Source organism: Panthera pardus, unplaced genomic scaffold (assembly GCF_024362965.1).
Source record: "Panthera pardus isolate Hobbes unplaced genomic scaffold, ASM2436296v1 HiC_scaffold_1, whole genome shotgun sequence".
NCBI classification, from domain to species: Eukaryota; Metazoa; Chordata; class Mammalia; order Carnivora; family Felidae; genus Panthera; species Panthera pardus.
This window is the reverse complement of record NW_026526654.1, coordinates 60,924,718-60,950,166: the sequence shown is the minus strand read 5'-3', so window position 1 is coordinate 60,950,166 and position 25,449 is coordinate 60,924,718.

Here is a 25,449-nt window from a genome sequence, read left to right as displayed (position 1 = left end):
CTCTCTCTGTCCCTCCCCCCGCGTGCACTCTTTCTCTCTCTCTCTCTCAAAAATAAACATAAAACAATTAAAAAAAAAAAAGAGGAAAACAAAGACGGCACAGACACAGATCCAGGTAAAAATGGAGATAAAGTTTCGAGTTCTGTAGCTTCAAGTCAAGGCAAACCAAGAATTTCCATCAGATACCAAAAATTAGGAGACAAACATAGGATGTATTCTCTCTCAGAGCTTGTGGAAGGCACCAACTAGGCCAATACCTTGATTTTTTGCTTCTGGGCTCTAGAACTACAAAAGAATGAATTTTCGTTGTTTTAGGCCACAAAGCTTGTGTGACATTTTTCATGACAACCTTAGGAGACCAAAATACCTGGTTGTCTTCTATAATCTATACAAAGAATAATATTTAAAAGTCATAATTTTGGCCACACTTAATTTTATCTTTTTAGAGAGAGAGAGAGAACTGTGGAGGGATACGGGGGTGGGGGACGGAGAGAGAGAGAGAGTGTGTTTTAAGCAGGCTCCCCATTCAGTGAGAAGCCTGAAGTATGGCTCGATTCTGTGACCCTGGGCTCATGACCTGAGCTGAAATCGAGTCGGACTCTTGTTGACTGAGCCTCCCAGGTGGCCCAAGATTTCTTTTTTTTAATATATAGAAAACAAAATAAAATGGCAAGGTGACTAGAAATGCCAAGAGAAAAAGCATTAGGAAAGCAAACGTTCGTGGAAGCCAATGAACCTTCTTCTTCAGTGCCTAGGTTTCCTGGCCCTGGGCTGCCTGTCTTCCCCTACCTGCAGTTTCACAGACAGGGGTAGTGTGACTCAGGGGGTGGCAATTCTAGGATATCCGCTAGTTAATTATGTCACTCTGGAAAAGTCACTTAACTTCTCAGAGCCTCATCTATAAGATCAGTGTGGTGGGGCCATCGGCCGTCGTGAACTTGGATGATTCACATTCTCACCTGAGGCCTGCTAGCTCATTGCTACCCTTCCCTCAGGAGCGGAACCCAGCTTGGCAGAATCAAGGCACCTGTGTGCAGGTCTCAACCCCCCCCCCTGCCCCCCCATCGCCAGGTTGCTAGCAGTCAGCTTCTTTTCTAGACAATAATGGTCATTGTGTTTATTGGTGGGTTAAATAGGAAAATACATGTGAACCGTATTTTTTTCACAGAGTAGGTGCTCAGTAATGATTTTTCTTATGTCGTTAACCTTTACCTTTTGTTTCCAATGCTTAATGCCGGTTCATCATCACGTTAACTCAGTCTTGAAGGCCTTTCTAGGGACTGACAAGCAGGTGTCCTCATGTCTTTTTAAAAAATTCCCATTATTTTTTTGTTTCAGTTTTCATCCTTGGCTCTGTGTTCTACGTATCACCAGCAGACAAGATGTGTCTTGAATGCTGTTTAGTTTGTGTTAAGAGGATGGGTTGAAAATAAGTTTTTTGTTTCCGACTATGCTCTCATCACACCTCCATAAACCCACATCCCGGGAATTTGAAAATCTCTGTACTAATATTCTAACCATGACTCACTGGAAATGGTGCTCTGCCATTGTCTGGCAAATACAAATGATTGACATTTCTAATGGATTTTGGAAGAGGGCTTTTTAAATGAGACAATCTTCTGTATATGACTTAAAAGCACCTAGAACCACCCACTGGCATAAATTCAGGCCTGCCTCAGAGTGATACTGTGTAACAAAGCAGGGACTCAGGATGATAAAGCATAATACACCCTTAAAAGTCTGGATGAACTATGAAGTTTATTCTGTTGCTTTTTTTTTTTTCCAGTAGAAAGAAATATATTTCAGAAACCAGTGAATTTTGAAACAGCAAAGATTTGTTACATTTTTCAGACCAGGTTGGATAGTCAAGTGCATGGTCCGGAACAGCACTTAGGAAACCCTATTTCCTCTTCTTTCTGTTTCCATCAGGCACTGCAAATTGCTCCACAGCTCCCAGACTTACCTCAGCTCCCAAGTCACGGTCCTTTCTCTGCCTCCCCCACTGTTCCCTTACAACGCACACTGACCTGTCCCAGCTTCAGCTACAGGAGCTCTGTCCTGCTTATGGGCAGGGAGCAGCGACAGGGTTGGCCGGACAATGCCCAGGATTCTCTTGCTTGAGCTGGGGCAAAGGCAATGAAGTGTATGTAAAAAGCAATTTTTAGACCTGTCACAATAGTAAGTTTATAATTATAAACTTGTAACTTAAATGTACTTCCAGATATATTATCACATTTCCTCTTAAAAATATTTCATTAGATACTCATAATACATGACTACTTTGGGGAGGCTAGCTGACTTGGTTGAGTGTAGAGGTAAAAGTTGAATCTGGTCTGGGTCTTTTAACTCCTAGTACCATGTCTCTCTCAACTAACTTTCTTTCTTATTTTCTTTCTTTCTTTCTTTCTTTCTTTCTTTCTTTCTTTCTTTCTCTCTTTCCTCCTTTCTTTCTATCTATATATCTATTGTCTATCTATCTATGATCTATCTATCTATTATCTATCTATCCACCCATGTATCTAATCATCCATATATCTTCATCCTTCCATCTAGTCTCACTGCTTTACTGTAACCATACTCGAATGGGTGTAACTCATGCTCTGAGAGCAGAATGCAGGAGGCAATAGCCATAAATGGTTGGCATCATCCCAACTGCCTAGTGCTCTGTGGTGTGTGCCAATCCTTATGGTCTACCACTAAAGCTTCCAATGCTGTCTAAAGTGTCATAACAACCGAAGGTAAACTATCAGAACAGAGGACCAAAAGGGGAGAGATACAGGCAATGAGACAATTTTATGGGGTGGCTGTGGTATAAAATTTTAATATCACTTATTCTTAATTCCACCTTTCCTGAGTAATGTGTCTGTTCAAAATGTAATGCGATAAAAATAAAATGAAATAATTACTTTCCTAGTCTATAAGTGGAAATCAAAAGTCAGTGGAGAGGCAGCTTTTCAAAGTCAAAACCCATTCAAAATATGAAAAAAAATTGTATCAGTTTGTTGCTATTCATGAATTATTCTATTCAACAAACCTTGGGGGTGGAAATGGAAGAGATTTAATATCATAAAGCCTTCTTGAAAGGCCAGCAGGGTATGATTTTTTTGTCAAGTTCATTTATTTATTTCGAGAGAGAGAGAAAGAGGGGGAGAGAGAATCCCAACCAGGTTCCATGTTGTCAGCATGGAGCCCAACACGGGGACTCGATCTCATGAACTGTGAAATCGTGAATTGAGCCAAGATCAAGAGTCGTATGCTCAACCAACTGAGCCCCCCACCAGGCACCCCCTAGCAGGGTCTGATTCTTATTCTGTGCTCATTGTAATCCTCATCCCGGTTATCATAGTAAAAATTTTTATTTTCAAAACATGCTTTTTTAAACATGAATTAAATAAAATCAGTAAGATTCTTTTCTTAGTTTAGAGGCCACAAACTTAGGCTTTGTGGGCTATGTGGTCTCTGTCACAATGGCGTACCTCCACCTTCGCAGCTTGAAAGCAACAATGGACATAAATGAATAGATGTGACTATGCTCCAAACAACTTCATTAAAAAACACACACACACACACAAACAAACAAAAACAGGTAGTGGATGGATTTCACTTATAGGCTGTAGTTTGCTGACCCCTTTCCTAGATCAAGTCGGGAAGAGGGGTGTGATGCTAGGTGTTTTTGCTGACATCCAAGGCGGGACAAATACCTGTACGTGTCGCGGGACATCGCTGCGTTAGCTTATCCCTTTTTATTAATATATGCAAACACCAGTCAGCTCGCTTCTCCTTCCGTGTGATTCAGGAATCTCTTTACTTTTCTGTAGCAAAGAAACAAAGTGCCGGTTCTCTTCAAGGCTAGGCCTGCTCTACAGGGGATTGGAAACAATTGCAATTGGAAAAGCAAATATTCTCCCTTACCAAAGTTTTAAGACAGAAAGTGGAGAAATAAAAACTTCATTAGTAGCCAGACCTGAGCCTTGGATGCTCATTGAATTTGAAAGCGCCAAATAGGTGAAAAAAAATGAATGCATCAATCTTTCAGAATCAATGCATCTCTCTGCAAATAGAGCTAACTTTCTATTTCAACCCCATTCTCCCTTCATCTACCATAGAGACACCAGAAATCACATCGTCCCTGAGTTAAATGACATTACAGTGCCAAGCATAGATTCTTGGTGTATAGATTCTTAGCAAAATGACAACCATACTGTGAGCTTTAGAAAACGTAACATAATGCAACATACGATCCATAGAGAAGCCTCCTAAATAGATGGAAAGCAAGCAGCTGCGAGCTGTCTCTTCCAGCACCTGACCTCCTGAGATGCTTAATAAAATAGCCTACAAAGTATTGCTCTCTCATCAGTGCCAAGAGGCATTTGTGGAGAGATAAATAAAGCTATTTTCCAAAATGGGGAATATTCTGGTGTGCCGGTATTGAAATGACAGTTTCTTTATGGGATAGGAGATGGGCAGGAAAACACCAGCCGGGTAGTTGCCCCTGTGCCCACCACCGGTGGAAGGTCTGTAATGAGATTCCAAATTAGATCGCTGAACCTCGGAGACAAGGTGCTTCACATCTGTGAGATGTTCAGCTTGACTTCATAATGAGTTCACTGAGCAGAATGAACCACACTTGAAATCAAATACTTTGCATTCAGGATGAAATAAGTGGGGATCAATCATAGTCAGGGAAGTAGCATTTGCTCGGAATGTAATGCTAGACTGAGCTATAAGAAAAAAAAGGGGAGGGGGACAGGGGAACATGGAGTGGACAAGAGAGCCCTGGTTCATGGGTGACACTGGTGACAGCAATGTGCCATGTTTGTGTTGGGGCAGAGCTGCACCTCTGGAGATGGTGTCTGAAGAAAGCGGGGTGTGAGAAGGATGAAGGTTCATGCTATCTGCCCAAACAAATCAGCATGCCCAAGAAGCACCCAGACACCGCCATGTTAGGAAGCATTTTCTGAGTGTACTCTTCTCAGAGGCTTTTATCTGGGGGCAGCTTTGGGGGACCAAACTGAGCGGTGTTGGTCACCGAGTTGTTTGGTGTTGCATGCTGGTGAGATTCTAGAGGAAGCCGGGCATAGCCCACCTATGGATGGCGTGACTGAGTGTCAACAAATACCTGGGAAAAGCCCTGGAGGTGGCCGAAGGGCTACCCAGGGACACAGAAGCTACCAGAGGAGCACCTCTCACTGCCCAGGCAGCTCCCTCCCAGAGCCCCTAAGATGAGTATCTGGAGAAAGCTCTCTGGGCTGGCATAGCCAACACCCCAATAATCCAGAGCCTTTCATCCCAGCCATTCTTCCATGATTAGTATACCTGCCAGGGCCAGGGTTCCCCCAAGGTGGGGGTCAGCTGCTGGAAATAATCAGGGGCGCCCCCAGGTGTGACCCACCTCTCCTTTCTCAGAACCAATATCGTTACCTGTTCACTGTCTAGCGGGGAAATGTCACTGGAGGCCTCATTAACAGCAGACAGTACAGAGAGTCATCGTATAACTTCTGGCCTTTCTGCACGATTTGAAGCTTATATTACAGGAGGAAGAAAAAGAACAGGTGTCATGACTTGCCTTTTTCTTTTTTCATCCTGCAACTGTCACTCACAGGGTTCCAAACAGAATGAAAAGTGCCAACAGGAAGCCCAGTGAGTTGCCTGGCCTGGGAGGTTATGCTGGTTTGTTGCAGTCATTGCTTTTACCAGAAAGGACAGTGACCCAATGTCCCTCTCTCCTACTTTCTCTTTCAAGATTTTCTTTTGGCTTGACATAGCCTCTTGGCTGCCGAGCTCCATCCAGATCCCAGCAGCCACCTGCTCGGATCCATCCTAGATATGGCCCTGCTGCCTTCTAGGCTACCTTCTGGAATCCTCCAAAAGTCCTAGGGGAACAAGTAAGTGCATTTCATTCTCTCTGTTCCTCACCGTGTCTGCTAATGACAGCTTTCTGTTATGGGGGGAGAGAGACTGGCCCATCTGGTGCTCCCTTGCTTCCTAGTAAGATTATAGGAGGAGAGGGGAGATATTTTGGACAGCAGCCTCTGGCTGCTACTATAGCTCCTTCTCTAGACTCACCCTGCAATGCCACGCTGTGATTTTCAGCCTGGCAATCAACTGGAAATGAGTGAGTGATACGATGGAAGGCTTTCAGGGTCAAAGAAAAGCGAGGTGGGGACATTATATGTATTATGCAGTACCTAATACAATTAAGCAATGCTAATGTGTAGACTGCATCTACAGGAAAAAGCCGTTTCCCAAACTGCTCTATCAATGAACTTGTTCTGGGGCATTTCCCAAGACTGTATTCTGGTGGGAACTTGAAGGGTTAAATGTTGAGAATGATCATTGCTGTGTATTCTGTGTACATACTGAAGTAGGATACTTACAACACCCACCAATAGCCATTGCTATCAAGGAGACAAGAAGACTATGGTGTCTCATTAAGGCAAGTACAAATTGATCCAGGGTGTTCAAGGTCAAACCATTAAAAGAAGTGCTCTTGTTCTGCTATTTGTCCCCATTTCTTTCTTTCTAATGTACTCCTCTCCAATTCGTTGAATCCCACCCCCACGCCCCATTCTTAGACTCTCTTGGGGAAAATTCCATGTACTTTTCTAAGTTGAATCTCATTTTGCTATTCTTGTCCATATTCTTGTTCCTAGGGGAAGAGACATGGCTAGAATTCTTGTGTGTATGACTGATAAAACCTTTAGAAAAAAAAGAGATAATGAGGCAGAGACCAACAGAGACTCAAAGACTCTCCAGCATAGATACAACACAACGGCTCTGTCATCTCGAAAGAAATCTTGTCATTAATATGCTGGGGATGGGAGTCCTCGTCTGAGTGGTCATGTGGGCGGGCTGCATTTACTGAGTACCTGCGGCGATGCAGACAACTGTCCCAGCCACAGCGGGAAATTATGCGGGAGCAAGACACTCTAATAAAACAAGAGGAACACAACAAAAAAAACACTGAAAGATACACGGAGAAAAAAAATGACTCTCAGAAGCACTTGTGTCGTCTGGTACGTTGTTACCTGAGTGCTAAGGATGGGGCTACAGTGGCAGAAGCAGCTAGAGCCCGGAGGAGATTGTCTGGGGCAGCCTGCGGGGTGGGGGGAGGTGGTTCCACATACCAAGACAAATTTGCATCTGGTAGAGAAGAGACTTAACCAAGATGCTCAGGCCCCCCCCCCCCCCCCCGGCAGTGAGGACTTATGGGAAGATGAGAGCATTCTTAGCTGGTTCTTGCTCCGGTCCCTCTTGGGTTAGAGCCCCTTCCTACACATGTCCTATCTCAGCTTGCTGTGGGCCTTCTGCTTTGTGAGTGCCAGGAAACTTGAAGCTTTAGAAACAGAGACTGGCTTCCATTAACACAGATGTGCCACCATGTTCTCCGTCGTATGAACTGGTGATGGAATAGAGAATTTGACTTCCTTTTGCTAACGTAAGTGCCAGTAAGATCCAATCAGGTATGTCAATATCCTCTCTGGCCCTTTCACTTTTGCTGGGCAGTTCACATGCCATATGGCAGCTACAAAAAATAGCCCTAGGCACTGAAGCCTTTCAAAGCAACGGTCTTGGATGTTTCCCCACTTACGCGATGCACTGGCCATCATCTTTCGGGCTCTGCATGCTGCTTTCATCCATGCTTCTGGCTTCTTTGTCTTTGGCAAACCTTTGGTTTGTTACCTACGGTAACAGCGCCTTGGTTCTCAGCTCTGTCCCCTTTCCTGGTTTCTGTGTTGCCAACATATTCAAGGAGGAAGCACCCTTACTGGCTGGAGTGTTCACCTCTCTCTGCCTTTACACACTGCCCTCTTTACCTCTCACCCTGTACCCCACTACCCTTCCCCTTCCCCTTCCCCTCCACACCACCAGGAGAAGATTCCGATACAGATATCCCAGCGATTAAAATTCTTATACTTGGGCAGGAAAGAATACTGTTAAAATAACTTCCCAGAAGGGATGGAGTAATTTTTCCAAAGTTAAAATGCTGATAGAATAGGAAGAGCCAGGTCTAGGGGATGTGGTTGCTTTGAATTACTCTAGTAGTCCTCAACCTGGGGGATGATTTTTGCCCCCAGCCCAGGATCGTTTGGCAACGTCTGGAGACATTTTGGTTGTCACAACTGCGTTGGAGAGAGGCAGGTGGTTGCTACTTGCTCTAGAAGGTAGGGATGCCCCTTATATCCATCGATGCAGAGGACTTACTGGGGCTGAGATGTCAGGGTGCTCCAGAGGAGAAGACCTGAATTACCCTAACTGTAACAAAGTTGTGCTGTTTACATTTGGTAACACCTGGACAGAAAAAAGATCCGTTTTCCTTAGCTGGACAAACCAATGCAATTTTCTTTGGAAGAAATTCTTATTCTTGTCTCCTCCCCTTACTCAGTTTCCAAGAAAGGATCTATACCAGGGACTGGCAAACTTTCTCTGTGCCAGGCAGTAAATGTTTTAGGCTCTGTGGTTCCAAGAGGCAAAACTGAAGCTATTTATACAACAAGGGAGAGAATCCCTGCCCTTTGCCTTGATTGGGTGGCTCCAGGTGGTGGCAAGCTTTGCACCCAGTTGCTGTTTGCTGGTGGAAGACCATCTGGCTCAAGGGGTGGGGCCTGGTGGTGAGGCGACTCTTGGACAGAGATTCCAATACCCAGTGCTAATAGCAAAGTCCCTCAAATTCAAGGGGGCATCAAAAGCTGGCCTTGGGCAGTAGCAAGCGTCAGCTGCTGGCTGGGGAGGCAGGTGCTGGGAGTGGAGTATGGCGCACAGGGTGGATGCCTGGGCTTGGTCTCTGCAACTTTAGTGCCGGCCAGCTCAGGTGCCCCCGGGCTACAGAGAAACAGAAAGATACGTCCTACAAGCTGTAGTTTGTTAGCCCTGACCTAGATCATTCTGGATTTTGTATTTCAACATCTTCATCTTTCTCTGAGAGACTTCTTTTGTCTCAATCTGAAGAGAATTTCCCAATGTTTCTCATGTTTTGGGTAACAACAGAACTTAATTATGGAGCAAAATCATATATAAGGATCATTTTCCCTAAATGAGGTCAGTCCTATTCAGCTCTGCCACGTAAAGCTTTGGGTTGCTAGACTTTAGGGGGACATATTGGATCCATTAAGATATCTGTATCCAGATTACCTACCACTTAAAAAAAAAATGAGACTAGAAGGCATAAACTCCTCTCTATTCCCCAAACCTGTAAACTTTAGGCCAAGATATTGGTCTGATTTTATTGGCATAATAGTAACAAGAGTTAGTCTAAGTAAGTTAAATATTTCATATATTTTATATGAAAGAAAGAGAAGTAATTATTAGAAAACAATAAAAACTATAAGCACTTTTCTCCATTCTCGGAGAAAGAAGTATATTGGCCTTTGTATGTTACTTTTTCAAGCTTCTTCCTCTATCCGTGTCCTTGATCCAAGTTTTCTCTCCTTGGAAATAAGCCTTTTAACAATCTTTGCTGTTATATCCACTAACATTTTCAAGGAAGTACCATTCTGAATGGTGAATACTTTAGAAGCATTCTCATTATATTTGCGAACAACGCACTAAAGCTTGCTCTCCCTGCTATGTAACAGTAGTGGAGATCCTAGCAAGTGTAATAAGACAAGAAAAAAAAAGAATTATCTGTTTGGTAGTTTACCTTCTGCTCATCCTGAACTGGTGCATTTTCATGCTTATATTTTCAGTGTTTTAACTTTTTATTGCATTTTCTCCCCTTAGGTGGACTCAATGTCTCCAGTGGCTTTAGCTATAGGATATAAATTAAGTGTCCAAATCTGTGTCGGAAATTCAGACTTTTCTCCTGAATCATGCTCTTAATATCTAACTCTTCATTAGAAAGTACCACCTGTATACCCCAGAGGCATCTGAGAGTTGATATATCCAATACATTCAACACTGAAATCATTATCTTCCCCTGTAAAACTGCTCTTTCTCTATTTACAGGGTTTATTCATACCAAAATGTCACTAGCATTTAGATTGAGAAACCTCCATTTTTTTTCCTGTATTTCCTATCATGGGAACAGGGCCAGCCTTCACTCATCCCACAATCCTAAGTTCCGGGAGTCATTCCACACTCATCATTCCATAGACAACTGTGCACCAAGATTCTGTTTCCTCACTATTTTGTCATTTGTGTTCTCACTTTTCCTGTTCCACTACTATTGCCTTAAATTAGGCTTCCATCACATTTCTCCATAACTGTTGTAATAATATATTAATTAGCCTCCTTATTGAAATTCTTACATTCCTCCACAATATTGCAATTATAGGGACCTGTTGAAAATGAAAGTCTAATCATGTTATTTCCTGACTTAAACTTTTCTGGAGTTCTCAAAGCCTTTACAGTTAAAGCAGAAACTATTTAGCATATATACAAGGTCTTTCATTTTCTAGTCCAATACTACTAACAGTATTCATTTATTCTTTGGATATATTACATTTACTTAATATTATATGCCAGGCATATGCATTTACCTATATTTAATTTAATCTAAAAAAAACAAACCTAAAATGAAGATATTTTTTTACTCCTTCCATTTACAGTCAAGGAAAAGCACAAGCCTTTAAAGAATTTATCCAAGGGGTGGCTGGGTGGCTCAGTCAGTTAAGTGGCTGACTCTTGATTGATTTCAGCTCAGGTCATGATCTCACGGTTCATGAGTCTGAGCTCTGCATCAGGCTCTGTTCTGACAGTGTGGAGCCTGCTTGGGATCCTCTCTCTCTCCTTCTCTCTTTCTGTTCCTCCCCTGCTTGTGTTCTCTCTCCCCCCAGCCCATCTCTCTCAAAATAAATAAATAAACTAAAAAAAAAAAAGAATTATCCAAGATCACAGAGCTGGAAAGCTGCATGTTTTAATTTGAACCTGAATGGCCTGATTACAGAGCACAGAATACCCCTGCCCCCCTTTCCCACTCAAGAGAATGCAGGTGCTCAGGAGTACCCCCTTTCCCTCCTGTTTCTTCTTTGGGACTTGGCCACACAAAGTCAGCTTAGTGTTTGTTTTATGGCATATTCTTAACATTGCCATGCACGGATAATTCATTATTTTTAATGTTATAACATCCCAAAATGCCGCCTAAAACATGGCTTAAGACCTTGACAATAATCTAAGCCTAAAAATATGATTCATCCTTTTATTTCCCTTCCCTGTGTCTCTGAAGTTACCATCCTTCAGAATCTTTTGTTTTTGTGTACATTTATTGCTATCATATGTATTTCTAGAAAGTATATATTTTGATTTCAGATGATTTCACTTCAAAAAGCTATCATAATGCACATAATCTTTTGGGACACATTGTTGCTAAGACTAACCTATATTACTGTACTCCGACCACTATATTAGAAAATGTTTTGTGATATACCAACTTTGATTTATCCACTCTTTCGTGGATGGGCACCGGCTTATATCCAGGACCTTGGTTTGAATGGTGGGGCCATGCACATTCTTGTACAAAATTCTTCCTCTTATAGAGCTAATGGGGAAGACAGAAAAACACAGAGAAGTAAATAAATACATAAGAAAGGTATAATGTATCTTTTTCCCTTTCTCACTTTATAGTTAATGCTACAGCAATTCTAAACTACTGGCACCGAAGGTTTGATTCCTCCAAATTTTTGCTCATATTGTTTGATCTGCGCAAAGTATCTTTTGAGCCCTGGTGGTTTCTATGTAACTTTTATTTCCTTTTGTCTTTCAAGATTCAACTTAGAACCTCTGTTATGAAGCTTTCAGTGATACCTCCCTGACTAAGGTAAGGGCCCCTCTTTGTACTCATATAGCTCCTTATCATACCTTTATCACATCTTTTTCACTTTCTCTGTCCTCTAGAGTACAAACCCAAATCTTATTATCTTTAAACAGGTCTAGTGACCAGTGTGATGGCAGCAGATGAAAGGCGTTCTATAGATGATTATCAGAAAAAAAAAAAAGATGAAATAGTTCTCAAAATCCTAGGACAATATCTTCTGTAGGAATTCACACTTGGGATTTTAAGAAAGAGGGTTCGTTCTGCATATGAGGGTTGCAAGAGGTAGTCACGATGAGTATATCTCTTCACTCATGAAAAGCAAATGTAGTCTGGTCCTGCCCTTACTCCAGGGAATGAGACAGCCTTATCATTAATTAATTCAAGAGACATTTCGTCAAATGTGATCCTACTCCTTTTGAACAAGAGATCAAAAATGGATTTAGAAGAGAAACTTCAATAAAGTGGTTTGGAAAGCAATGTAATTTAGCAGAAAAAGCAATGTCCTAGAAATGAGACCTTGGTGGTGTGATAGGTAGAGGGCATTGGGCTTATGGAATGGGAAAGAGAAAAAAAAAATCAAAATCCTAGAGAATATGATCGAAAGGTCTGGAGAATAGATATTCTAAAGCCACCCTTTCCATTCACAGAGATTTTTCTTATTTAGGAGAGTGTCCTCCTTAGAGATTTAAACTTTAACCTGGCTTAAAGTTAAGACAAATCAATACTTCTAATTTTTTTTTTGTTATCTATTCATAAATGAAGATACAGGTTATACCTCTCTTGTCCGGATTTGTTGTTCTCATTGTAAATGAAACTTTTCATTGTTAAAGTGCCTATGGTGCCCCTCCCTCCAACTTCTTTCATCCTTTTTTTTTTTTTTAATGTTTATTTATTTCTGAGACAGAGAAAGAGCATGAGTGGGGGAGGGGCAGAGAGAAAGGGAGACAGAATCAGAAGCAGGCTCCAGGCTATGAGCTGTCAGCGCAGAGCCCAATGCGGGGCTCAAACTCGCGAACTGTGAGATCATGACCTGAGTCAAAGTCGGTCGCCCAACCAACTGAGCCACCCAGGTGCCCCAACCTTCTTTCATCCTTAATTTTTAACCTGGAAATAGAGGGTTATGTCAGAGAAGACTACCTTGATTTGCTAGCAAAGTAATAATAATTAAAGAACAGTCTTTTGAGAGCTGAAAGTGGTGTCCCAGAGCCAGGAAGATGAGGAAAAGAGGAAATATAAGAGAATTCTGCAGAAAGAGGGGGCCAGAATGAAAATAGATGGGCAGTAAGCCATTTGTATAAGGTTTATGATCAGAAATTAAACACAAAACACACACAACGGCATGTGTCAAAGGAAGCAAAATGAATGATCCATTAATTCTACTACTGGTTATTTACCCAAAGAATATGAAAGCACTAATTCAAAAGGATATGTGCACCCCTATGTTTATTGCAGCATTATTTACATTAGTCAAGAAATGGAGGCAATCTAACTGTCCCTTGCTAGGTTATACACACACACACACACACACACACACACACACACACACAATGAATATTACCCAGCCATAAAAAGGATGAGATCTTGCCATTTGTGGTAACATGGATGGACCTAGAAAGCATTATGTTAAGTGAAATAAGTCACACTGAGAAAGACAAATACCATATGCTTTCACTCATCTATGGAATAAAAAACAAAAGAAATTAATAAGTAAAAAACAAAAAGCAGAATCAGACCTATAAATACAAAGAACAATCTGGCGTTTACCAGAGGGAGGCGGGGTGAAGGTATGGGCAAGATGAACGAAGAGGAGCAGGAGATACAGGCTTCCAGTTGTGGAATGAGTAAGTCACCGGGATGGAGAGTACAGCATAGGGAATATAGTCAATGGTATTATAATAGCATTTTGTGGTAAGGGATAGCAGCCACACTTGTGGTGAGCATCTCATAATGTAGAGAGAGAGATGTTGAATTGTTCCGTTGTACACCCAAAACTAATGTAACATCGTGTGTCAACTATACTTAAGTAAAGACATAAAAATAAATAACACAAGAAACAGAAAACCAAAGACAAATTTTAAAATGTGGAAGAAAAAGAAACTGGAGAGAGTTCAGGGAAGAGAAATGGAAGCAATGAGCAGGGTAAGGCCTCCTTGGATCTCTGCTGTCATTGGCCTGCATGAGACTGGAGCTGTTTTATGTACACGTTAAAAGAAAAGGTCTTCCAGGATGACGAGCATTCTTGCAGATGAGGGGTTACAGTTAGACTTGTAGCAGGCATTCGTGACTGCATGTACTTAATGAGTTGGGTGTTGCTCATAATACTAAATAATACTAGGATGTTTCCATTTGCAAGTGTGAGCATAGTGTGTGAAAGGTTTAGTGGTATCAGCATCACACAGATTTCCTTTTCTTTAAAAAAGAGTACGTGTGTTTTTTTTGATTCTTTTAGAAATATATTTGAAGGTATTAGATAGAGTTTAGAGGGGGTGACTAGGAAGGCTCTCTAATCAAATGACAAGTTCAATGGAATATATGTGATCTTTTCTTAAAAGATCATACATACCCAGACAAAAGAAAAGTGTCAATTGAACTTTTCTGTTTATATCAGTTAGGATAATTAGGCTGCGTGTGACCGCCGTCTTCAAACAACAACAGTTGAATTAGTATAGCGATTGACTTTTCTCTCCCAGAAATGAAGGCAGAAACAAGCAGCCAAGGGATGATATAGTGCCCCAATTGGTTCATCAGAGATCTAGTTTCTTTCTGTGTGCTTGCCTCATTATTACCAATATATGTCTTCTACTTCATGATTCAGCTGCTTACGATCCAGCTGCTGGGTTCTCATTTCAGGGTATGTGAAGAGGAGAGAGAAAAGGGGGCTTTCCCCTTTAAGAACCCTCCTGGAATTTTTACCTTTCATTTCTTCTTACATTCCATTTAATAGGATATAGGCTGGGAAATTTTCCTTTACTCTGGGAAGCCATGTGCCCAGCTTAAAGTCAGAGATTTGGGGAAAATGTAGAGTATCTCCCATCATGTTTCACATAGGCTTAATTCTGGGGCTGTCTTACTCAGTGGAGATAACACTGACAAGCACCAATCAAATGGCGGGCGTAATTGACAGATCTTTAGGACCTGGATAGCACCCAGTGAATTATTTTAAAATAGTAGTCAACAGCTGTTAGTTGTCACTATGTTTTAGACAGGACTCCACCGGTTCTTGGCATTTGAAATTATATCATCCTGGAGAAAATCTTTTGGTCATTGAGAGAGAGAGAGAAAAGAGAAGAGAAGAGAAGAGAAGAGAAGAGAAGAGAAGAGAAATTCAGAGAGCAAGGCCCATTTCTTCATTTCTTTCTCTAAGATATTGATTTTCCATTTTAAGTTAGAGCCAAATATCAATATAGGTAAAATTGGTAGTTCCCAGAACTGATGAGAATTCACAGAGCTTAGCAAATGAATGCATGGCTTGATCTTACTGCAACATATTTAGAGAGAAAAGAGTGTATTGATCAACTTGCTTTAGGACACCATCTATGAATTACTATTGTTTGAAATAACCTCGTTGCCGAAAGTTTATATATGCTATATTTTGTTCATTATAAGGGAATTCAAACTTTGCCCGTTTTGAGAAATGGTCTAATATTAGGGGTGTCATGAGGATATGTTTTAATATGTAATATATGAGTTCTGGGTTCTTGTCCTGCCTTAGTTGCTAAATCATAGTTTAATCTTGTATGAAAAATACACAATGTCCCTGCCTCAGTTACCCTCTTAGGAACGTTAAAAGTTTATGCACTATTCATTTTTAAGCACAATGGAAGAGGGCTTTGTTATAAAAAGTCATCTCATTTTATACCCTTGATTACCAAAGGTTAAAATCTACCTATCTAAAAAGTAAAATGTTTACTAGGGTACCTTCACCTTTGTTCCTCCTTTGACTTACTTTTAGGGCAGCTTTTTATTATTTTGAATTACAATTCATAAAAAAAAAAGCCTGTAGCTACAACAGTGTCTAGAAGCATTCATGCTTTAATTGCTTCACATATAACATTTAGTAATTACTGAGTTGACACACTTCATTTATCTAAATTTATCCAGCTATAATGAAAGCTGCCCACATAATTTTTCTATTGTGAGTGACAAATACACAGTTCTATCATAACCCTACTTATTTTGGAGTGGCCCCCAAAGAAATCTACCTTGAAACTTCTGACCATAAAGAGGTCCTTTATCTATTTGGAGGTATTGAATATTAGAAAAAAATAAAGTTAGCTTTATTAAGTTAAATTGTTCAGGAAAGAATTAGCAGAAAATCTATAATAATGTTTATAAGTGGATGGTGACTAAAGTTATTTGTTTTTGCTTAATCAGTTTCACAGAATTGTAAAATGTTAGAGTTAGATAATAAATTACAGATTCTAAATGCTTAAAAGAGGAGTTCAAGAGAACACAGAATAGGAATCAAACATTCTAGAACTCTTTTCCAGATGTGGAGAATGTAATTTAAAAGAATCAGTTAACATTTGACTCCATCAGATTTGAAAGATATTAGTAATAATCTTTCATCATACATTCACAGAATTATTAGAATTAGTAAGGTAAGTTGCCAAGTGAATGCTAAAGACACAAGTAGCATAGGAATTGAGACTTTTTGTGGATAGAAAGATGGGGGAAGCCATGACCTTCTGCTGGATCACCATAGGTACATGAATCAGATATAGATTAATGCAAAAACCAGAGAATCACATTCCTGGAAGGTGCAATGAGAGAGTAAGAGCTTGAAGGTGGGAATGAGTAAAATGTGTTCCGATGGTCCAGAAAAACAGAGGCTTTGTCCTAGAGGATGATAAGCTTGGGCATGATTCATTTGGTTGGAATGTGATAGATCTTGAACTTGATCAAGTAGAATGTGGATGAAATTCCAAGTATTTGCTCTGTAAAAGACATAATGATTAAGCTTCAAGTAGCTCATGAAATGGTGATAGGAGACATCAGCAGTAAGATCGTGGCAGCTTTCAAACTTGCCAAAGCTAAAATCAGCTGGGCCAGTTGTTGAGTTTGTAGTACTTAGAGCAGCACCTGGCATGTAGTAGGTACTCAATAAATATTTGTTGGATTGAAATGAATTTTGGCCAGTCTTGAGTCCATCTTAATCCAAGTGTTATTTGTTCAGATGAATGATCGTTGTCAGAGATCTTGTGTTTTAGTATGAGAGGCCAGAGAACTACTGTATCTTTCAAAATTCCAATGAAAAAGGTTATAAGTAGGAACTGATTCATCCATAGGCCATATGTTTATTAATTCATTTAGTTAGTAAATATTGAGCATCTCCCACGTGATTAAAACTCTTCTGGTTGTCAGGGGTACAGAGGTGAATGAGACACATAACATCTCTGGCCTCATGGAACTTCTACTTTAATGTGGGAGACAAAAAAAGTATATAAAATATTGTGACATAGCAAAGAATATATTTGTTTTTTGTCCCAGTTCCTACCACAGAGCCTCAGCTCTGGAATTTTGGAATTTCCTTGGAATTTTCTGAGTGATAGGAGGATCTTTGTGATGCTAATGAGATGACTAATAGTGGGTTCCTCAGTAGTTTCAGGATGGGGTCATCAGCCAGAAAAACTATGTCATTAGAGGTTTGGGGCAATCTGACCTCTTGGAGATTGAGTCCAAGCTTGTAGACAGTGGTTTAATCAATCACACCTACATAATGAAATCCCAAGAAAACCTCTGGACGCCAAGGCTTGGTGGAGCTTCTCGGGTGGTGAACACATTGATCTGCAGGGAAGGGTGATGCACTCTGACTCTACAGGGAAAGAGAGTGGATGCTCTGTGCCCCTTCCCAGCCCCAGCTGATGCGTAGCCTTTATAACAAAACTATAATCACAAGCATAGGATTTCCCAGAGTTCTGTGAGTTGTTCCAGCAAGTTATTGAACCTGAGGGAGTTGTGGGAACTCTGAATTTATAGCCGGTCAGTTACAAGTGTGGGTGACCTGGAGTTCTTTAAAATGTTGCTGTCATCTGAGGAAAGGTAGTCTTGTGGAAGACCAGAACTGCTTTAACATGTGAGGTCTGCCTTAACTCTGGGTACTTAGTGGGATTTTTTTAATGTTAATTGAGAGAGAGAGAGCGCACACGAGAGCGAGCATACAAGTGGGGGAGGGGCAAAGAGAAAGGGAGACAGAGGATCTGAAGCAGGGTCCACACTGACAGCAGTGAGCCCCATGTGGGGCTGAAACTCACGAACCATGAGATCATGACCTGAGCCGAAGTCAGATGCTCAACCGACTGAGCCACCCAGGTGCCCCTGGGTAGTTAGTGTTAGAATTGAATTGTGGTACACCCAGTTGAGGTGGAAACATTGTGTGTGTGTGTGTGTGTGTGTGTGTGTGTGTGTGTACTGAAAGTGTTAACTTCTCATGAGGTTTGGGTGTGTTGCCTTTTCAGATGCCAAATGATGAGACTACTGTTTGGTGATGTTAGTGGAAACTAGCCTATCTCCTTCTCAAATTGCATCATGAAAAGGGACCCCTAGTACACCTTCTCTTATTCCTGAGAATTTGGGGTTGCTTTAAGGAGAGAATAAAACATAAAAGTTAGACCCTGGTGTCTATAAATAAAACATAAAAGTTAGGGCTGGTGATATTTGGGTAGGCAGAGAAGGAAAGGTAAGAAAGACCTAAAGTAGTTTGAACCCCTTACAAACAATAGAGCCAGCCCTCTGGACATCTCATGCTTTCTAAAGTCTTCAGCTATTTCCCCTTACAGGCCAAATCGAGGTGAACATCCTGTGAATGTGAAGTGTAATGTGGGTATAGTTTTTACTGATGTTATTATTACTGATGATGGTAACTCTCCTCCTCCTCCTCGATGATTCGAGTTTCCCAGTGTATTTTCTATGTCAGCTCGTGATTCTTTCAGTAACATTCTGAGGTAGATTATTATTTTCTGAATTTACACAGATGGAAAAAAAAAGATGGCTGGAGAGGTTAAGAGATTTGCCACTGGTTTTAAAGGCGAGAAGGAGACAGACTGAGATTCAGACTCATGTCCTTTCATAAGGGATCCAGGCTCTCTACATGAGACCAAAACTTCCCTGTAAAATCCAGGGCCGTAATTTTCTCCTTTTGTTGTTTTTCCCATCCAGATTTACTTGAATGAGAACAGAATGCCAAGCCATTATTGAACAGAATAATTACTGGGCCCTGAAGGAGGATGGAGATAGAACCTATAATTCCACCTCTGGAGGAGTGTCCTGTTTCTCATTGAACATTCAAGTCCATTCTGTAAGGGTCTGGAGTAGGACGAAGCCTGTGACTTGAACACTGAGGGCACAAGAAATGAAACAGCCTTCTTTTTTTTTTTAACCATGGAAGGCATTTTATCGGATATGTGTGCCAAAAAGCAATGTCTGTAAACTATAAATGGGTTATTTGAGAATTCAGCAAAATTAGGGGCCTTTTGAAAGAATGATTCTTGTAGAAAATATTTTTTTTTTACCTTGCGAATTGTCCTTCAGTGAACATCTAGGTAAATATACATGCACTGAAACTATCAGTTTCCATTAGGCATTGTGAAACTGAGTGAGATTTTGCCGAGTGTCAGGGGCTCAGCAGACTCATATTGGTCATTGTCACGAATGACTGACTCTTCTTTGTAACAGGGTGGTGGCACCTGTGATGTTCTCAGCCATCTATTAAAAGTTATAACAATTTCCCTTTGAACAATATCCCTTATGAAAATATCTTGTTGGTGATTTTTTTTCTTATGTTTCAAGCTTTTTAGTGATGAGATGAGGAACTTGGAAAAAGTTTTCTTATACTGAAAATTTGCTTAATGGTAAACCTACGCAGGGACCCAAACTTTTTACTTTTCTTTAGAAACAAACACAAAAGCAAATGAAATGTGCTAATGTGCTCCCAATTAGCACATTCATTAAGGACTATGCTGAACGCAGTAATGAACTTTTCGCCTCTGATTGAAGATAGAATTCACAATGATAAATTAGCGAGCATATCTGCTGAAAGTTGCCAAATTATAGCGCTGAATGAGGACTCCTAATAAAATCACTCACCACCCACATGAAAATGATAAATACGAATCCAAAACACCTGAAAAATATCCTGCACATGAGCGTAGATCTTTCTTTGAGGAAACGCCAGCTAAAAATTAATCTCGAACACTAATGCGGCTTCATCTGGTTGATTTGTCTGCCCAAGAGTTTGGGTTTGAGGCAGTAGCTTTCCTGTGTTCAGATAAGGGTGACTCCTATTAAACATACAGTGAAATGAGAGAATCTCTTATTTTGGGTTTATTAGGTGCTGCTAACACCACAGGAATCCCTAAGCTCGGGGCGTGTGAACCAGCACGAATGTGAGCTGGCTGGAAGAGACAATTTCAGTGCAGATGACAGTAGGGATGGAATGCCAGAGACTGCTAAATATTAAATTCAACTCTGTTACCGGTGGTGGGGATAGAGGTCACTGAGGTGGGCAATGAAGATAGGACAGCGATGATGATGATTAGTAACAATTGTTTCCATTTGTTGATTTCTTCTCCATCAGACAGTGTGTCATGTATATTGCGTAAAGTGCCTTTATGTGAAGAAATTATTACTCTTCTCTTTCTTCAGAGGAGGAAACAGAGTACATCAATCTTTTCTTTTCTTTTCTTTGTCTTTTTTTTTTTTTTTTTTTTTTTTTGGAATTCAGTTCTTTCACGATGATTTAGACCCTCTCTCTACCCGCTACAAGATACTTTCTGCCCGGAAGGCCCTATTTTCTCTCCATTGATCTGTGTGTCTTTTGATACTGGCTGTTCAAGAAGTGTTCACCACCATGATCGTCTACTTGGCAACTTAGATAGTTTGCCAACGTTACTTTGGTTCAGTACTTTTTGATAATTTTGGAGTTGTGTTTTCCCTTCTCCCACTCAAAGTTCTTCAAAGTTAGAGATAGGTTTCTATTGCTTTTGAATACTCCCAAGGCCCTCTAGTATAGTGCTCTACTTAGAATAGAAATCCAATAAATGTTGTTGTTCAGTGAGATAAGAATCTATCATGTTTTTAAATACTTCTGAAAAATGAGATTCCTTTGCCTCCTTTGGAAACACATCCCAGGGTGTATCAGCTTTAGCTGTCAGGAAATTTGCCCTTCATTCTTATCTGTATACCTCATGCCATTTCTCCTCTTTACTGAATCTTTCGAACAATCGTTGTGTGATGGCCCTTCATACACTCGAAAGTTTGTTTCATGTTTCCTTGAGCTTCTCCTCAAGACAAAATAATGAGCCTTCAAGTGACCATTATGGATTTTTTTTTAACATAGATGCTCTTCCTTTAATTACGTTCAAAAGAATTTACATCAGAGAAAACATAAGAAACCAAACAAAATAAAAGCTAAGTTATTTTTCTAATTCTCTTATAGTTTTGCCTGTAGACAAGTCATGACATAACTCATGTTCTTCATAATGGTTGTAATGATTACTTCTGAGAGTAGTAACAAGTCTTTGCAAGCCTGGGTTTTCTAAAAGTTAACATTCATATGTATTCCTTTCTTTTTTTTCTGGAGAAATTTAGGTTTTCGTTTTCCTTTAACAATTTTTTGTTTGAAGGGAAAGAGATTGACAAATCACAAAGGTTCCAGACTACTTCTAGCCAGAAATCTTCAGTTTTTAATTCCATGTTAGTTGTCTTTCTCCTAAGAATACAGAATTTATGATTAGGAAGCTGGGTTTTCTCACGGCAGCAGATAGAAGTATTGATGTTTATAATGGGTATGTTTCAGTATTTTCCCTGAGCAGACCAGTCTCTAATCCCTGTTTTAAAGTCTTTCCTTTAGTATCACATTACAAAATTAATCTTTCCATTTGCCTCACTCCAAACCATTTAATACCATTTGACTCCACATAAAATACCCTGACATGAGCTTTAAATAAAAGCTGGATAGGGCTAAGTTGTGTGCATATTGTGTTTGGGATTAAGAAACTAAATTCGACAGGTAATGGAGTAGGATTTAACTGCTCCATGATGCTAAACTGTGAGGTGTCATGCCAATCATCTGTCCAGGAAATATAAGCTCTAAAAGGAAAGTGAGATGTATTTCAGATGCCTGATCGCACAAGCAAAAGGTTAGCTCCTCAAGGATGGGAGTTTGCAGACAGCTGCCTTCATCTCTCGAGGGGACTCTGGGAGTTAAGGCCATCATACAAATAGGCTTATTTGCCTGAGGATTAGAGATAGGTTTCCTGGGAGACATGATAAAGAAACCTCTGTGACAAATGGCCAGCGCCTCATGTTAAATAAAGGGGAAACAAAACTTTAAAGCGGTGAGGCAATGGCTATGGGATGTTTATAGAGTTTCCTACCTATTTGGTAGAAAAAGCATGTCATATGTATGTAGGAGAAAACGGATTTTGAAATGTTTCTTGCCAAGACTGCTACCAATAGCAATAAATCCTTGCTTTTGTTTGTGACAACCAAGAAATTTTGAGCTCAATTTTGTAGTCAATCAAAATAACGAGCTCAATCTAATTCTTTGACGAATTTTATTCTGTCTCTGTACCATAACTTAATATTTTTTCAACTATTTTAACGGTCCTATTTTTTTTTTAATTGGAATTCTTTCTTTAAAGGAGGTACCATAAAAGTAATAAACAAAAGATAAAACGTCTTCTTCTACAAAAAAGGATAACCTATCTATCCATCTATCTGGTCGGGAGGATGACACAAAGAGGGCTGCGAAGTGAGTTGCTGAAGTGTATGATTACACATTTAGTCCAGCGTCTCAGCTTGATGTGCTGTGCTTTTACTGTGCAATTCCCATTAACGCTGATTGTCCAATTTAGTGCTTCATTAATGAGCCATAGACCACTTGTAAATCCCTGACTTACAGAATCAGCCACATTTAAAGTTTTATTCTCCTGAAAGTGTCTCCACCTGACAAGCTGATAATAAATACTTTGCATTCATCCACCCACTTAACCCTTCTGTCATGTCAGTCTTGGCTATTGTCAGTTGACATTCTGTTTCTTAAATGTATGTAGCGTTTATAGCAATAATAATTACAAGAGAGACCATTTTTATGGCATTTTTTCTGTGCTAAGTTTAGGTTTTAGTGTCGTTTATTGATGGCTTATGATGTTCCAGGTGCTGTGGCAAGCATTCTGCGCGCACTAACACATTCAATCCACGTAATGCTGTGATGTAGCTACTCATACTATCCCCATTTTATCGAGAAAGTAACCAGAAAGGTTAAGTGAGTTGCCTAGGGTGACAGATCCGGTAAGTATAGGAGCTGGAATTTAAACAGGGGTGGTCTAGCTTTAGCACTTGACTTCTAAAGCTCAATCTTATAGATGAGGTATATATTCATCCTCAAGATGTGGAAAGGACTTTACAGAGGAACTGATGGGTTTGCCTACAGTGTCCAACGCATTTGCACAATAATCAGCCTTTGCATAAAATTTTGCTTTTTGCTTTCTTGATAGAACCCTGAGGAGTTATACTCACAATTATTCTCTTAACTCTAAGGCAGCGTTCTGTGTGCTATGTCTTATATTCAGAAAACTGACAATTTGCACATAAGCACTGACCGAATTTAGAATCAAGCAATTGCAATTTTTTGTCACTAAAAATCATAATAGCGTCATTTGGGTCAATATACTTTGAGAGGAATTAGTAAGTGATGGATGTGCAAATATCATCAGCAGGTGTGATCAACCAAGCAAATAGAATGAATAAAAAATAGAATGAATAAAAAAATATAAAAAATATTGGTAAGACATTTGAGGACTTGACTTTGATAAGAGAAAAAGACATAGAACTATTTCCTGCCTGAAGCTGGAAGAAAAAGTAATTATATCTGGAATGTGCTTTCGCCCAATTCTGCCCATCAAAATCATGCTGTTTCTTCCAAGTCCACGTCTTCAGAGGATCATGCCTGATTCTTTTAGTCCTCGCCAGTATTTTGTGCTTCTTTGACATTTCCTCTAGAACGGTGCCTCGTATATTAGATTTTCCTCTATTCCTCTTGCATACTCTCTGGTAAATTCTCGGAGGGCAGGGACTATACCTTCTCTACTTTTGTGAATGTGTATAGGAAATCAACAAATAGACATTTATTGATTGACAGTCAGCCTCAGGTGGTCCCAATGATTTTCTGTCTTTGAACTAGATTATTAGGACTTTGGGGAAACAATCTGTAAATCAAATGCTTTCCATGAGTTTTAATGAGAAGATAGATCATAAAATTATTAGAGGAAATTAAATGAAACGGCCATCACATACAGACTTGACATATAGGATTGGAGTTGCCTCACCTTACAAGGCAAGTTGAATGAACAAGTTCTCAGCAAATCAGCAGAAATCATCCACTGCAAAATGGAGAATGGGAATATTTTCCTGAGGAATTAGAGATTCTTTTATCCTTGCGACCAGAAAGCAACTCACTTAAAATACAATCAGTTGCACAGCATCTACAAACTCGGGACTATGTTATGAGAAATGAAGGAAAGTGGCTTAACGACAAATGCAAACAGAGGTCACGTATCTTAGGGGCACCTGGGTGGCTCAGTCGGTTGAGCCTCTGACTTCGGCTCAGGTCATGATCTCACAGTTCGTGGGTTCGAGCCCCGCATCGAGCTCTGTGCTGACCACCTGCTCAGAGCCTGGAGCCTGCTTCAGATTCTGTGTCTCCTTCTCTCTCTGCTCCTCCCCCGCTCATGCTTTGTCTCACTCTGTTTCTCAAAAATAAGTAAATGTAAAAAAACTTAAAAAGAAAAAAGAAGTCACGTATCTTAATGGTGTACGCTATGATGAAAACTCAAGGGTGAGCTCGTATCAGAAATAACTCATGAGTTATTCAAAAGTGAGGGGGAGATTATTTAGTAGAAATAACTGGAGAGGCAAGTTCTGTTTGAAAGCTCAAATATGATAAAAATTATCTATCCGGTGGTACTATCCAACTCCTTTGGTTTAGACCCTTGGTTTAGCAGAAACCTGCTTTCCAATTTGGCTTTCCACGAGCTTTGATACTGTTAGTGGATGTCTGGGTCTAAGCCTCAATTGTTTCTGTTCCACTTTCATTTATATTCTATTGATCGGTATCCTTTAGATTAATCTCCTTTTTTTTTTTTTAATCAGTACTTCTCTTGGAGAAATGGATAATGTGGGTCAGTTAACGAAATCTGTTCATTCTTAAGTGAACAGGCTCGGGTTGAGTTTTGTGAACTTGCAAAGCCAAGAATTCATTGGAGTGGTGCCAGAAAGGTTTTCACTAAGGCATAAGTGGTGCTTGGGGCCTGGAGTGAAATTGGAGGCCAGCCTGATAGATCTCATTCTCTTAACTCACTTCCGTGGCTTGTTAGGCTCATGCAGACGTGTGAGATGGTGACCTGGATATTAAATGGTTATCGTCACCGAGCACTGCTTCTCACCGTATAGAACGGCGGTGGTAGATTGTGTTATCGTTCCCAGTTATTTCCTCGCCGCTTCTTGAAGGGGATTATACCTCTCCACTATGCTGGCATCAGTCTTTTTTGATCAGTGAAAGCTTTAACAGCCATTGCTTGGTCTTGGTGGTGTTCTTTGGCCTCTGCCACCGAAGAGCGCACGTGAGCTGTTGCTCCTTCGCCCTGGATCCCAGAACAGAGCCGCGATGTACTTGCTGCTGTGGTCTGAGTGACTGT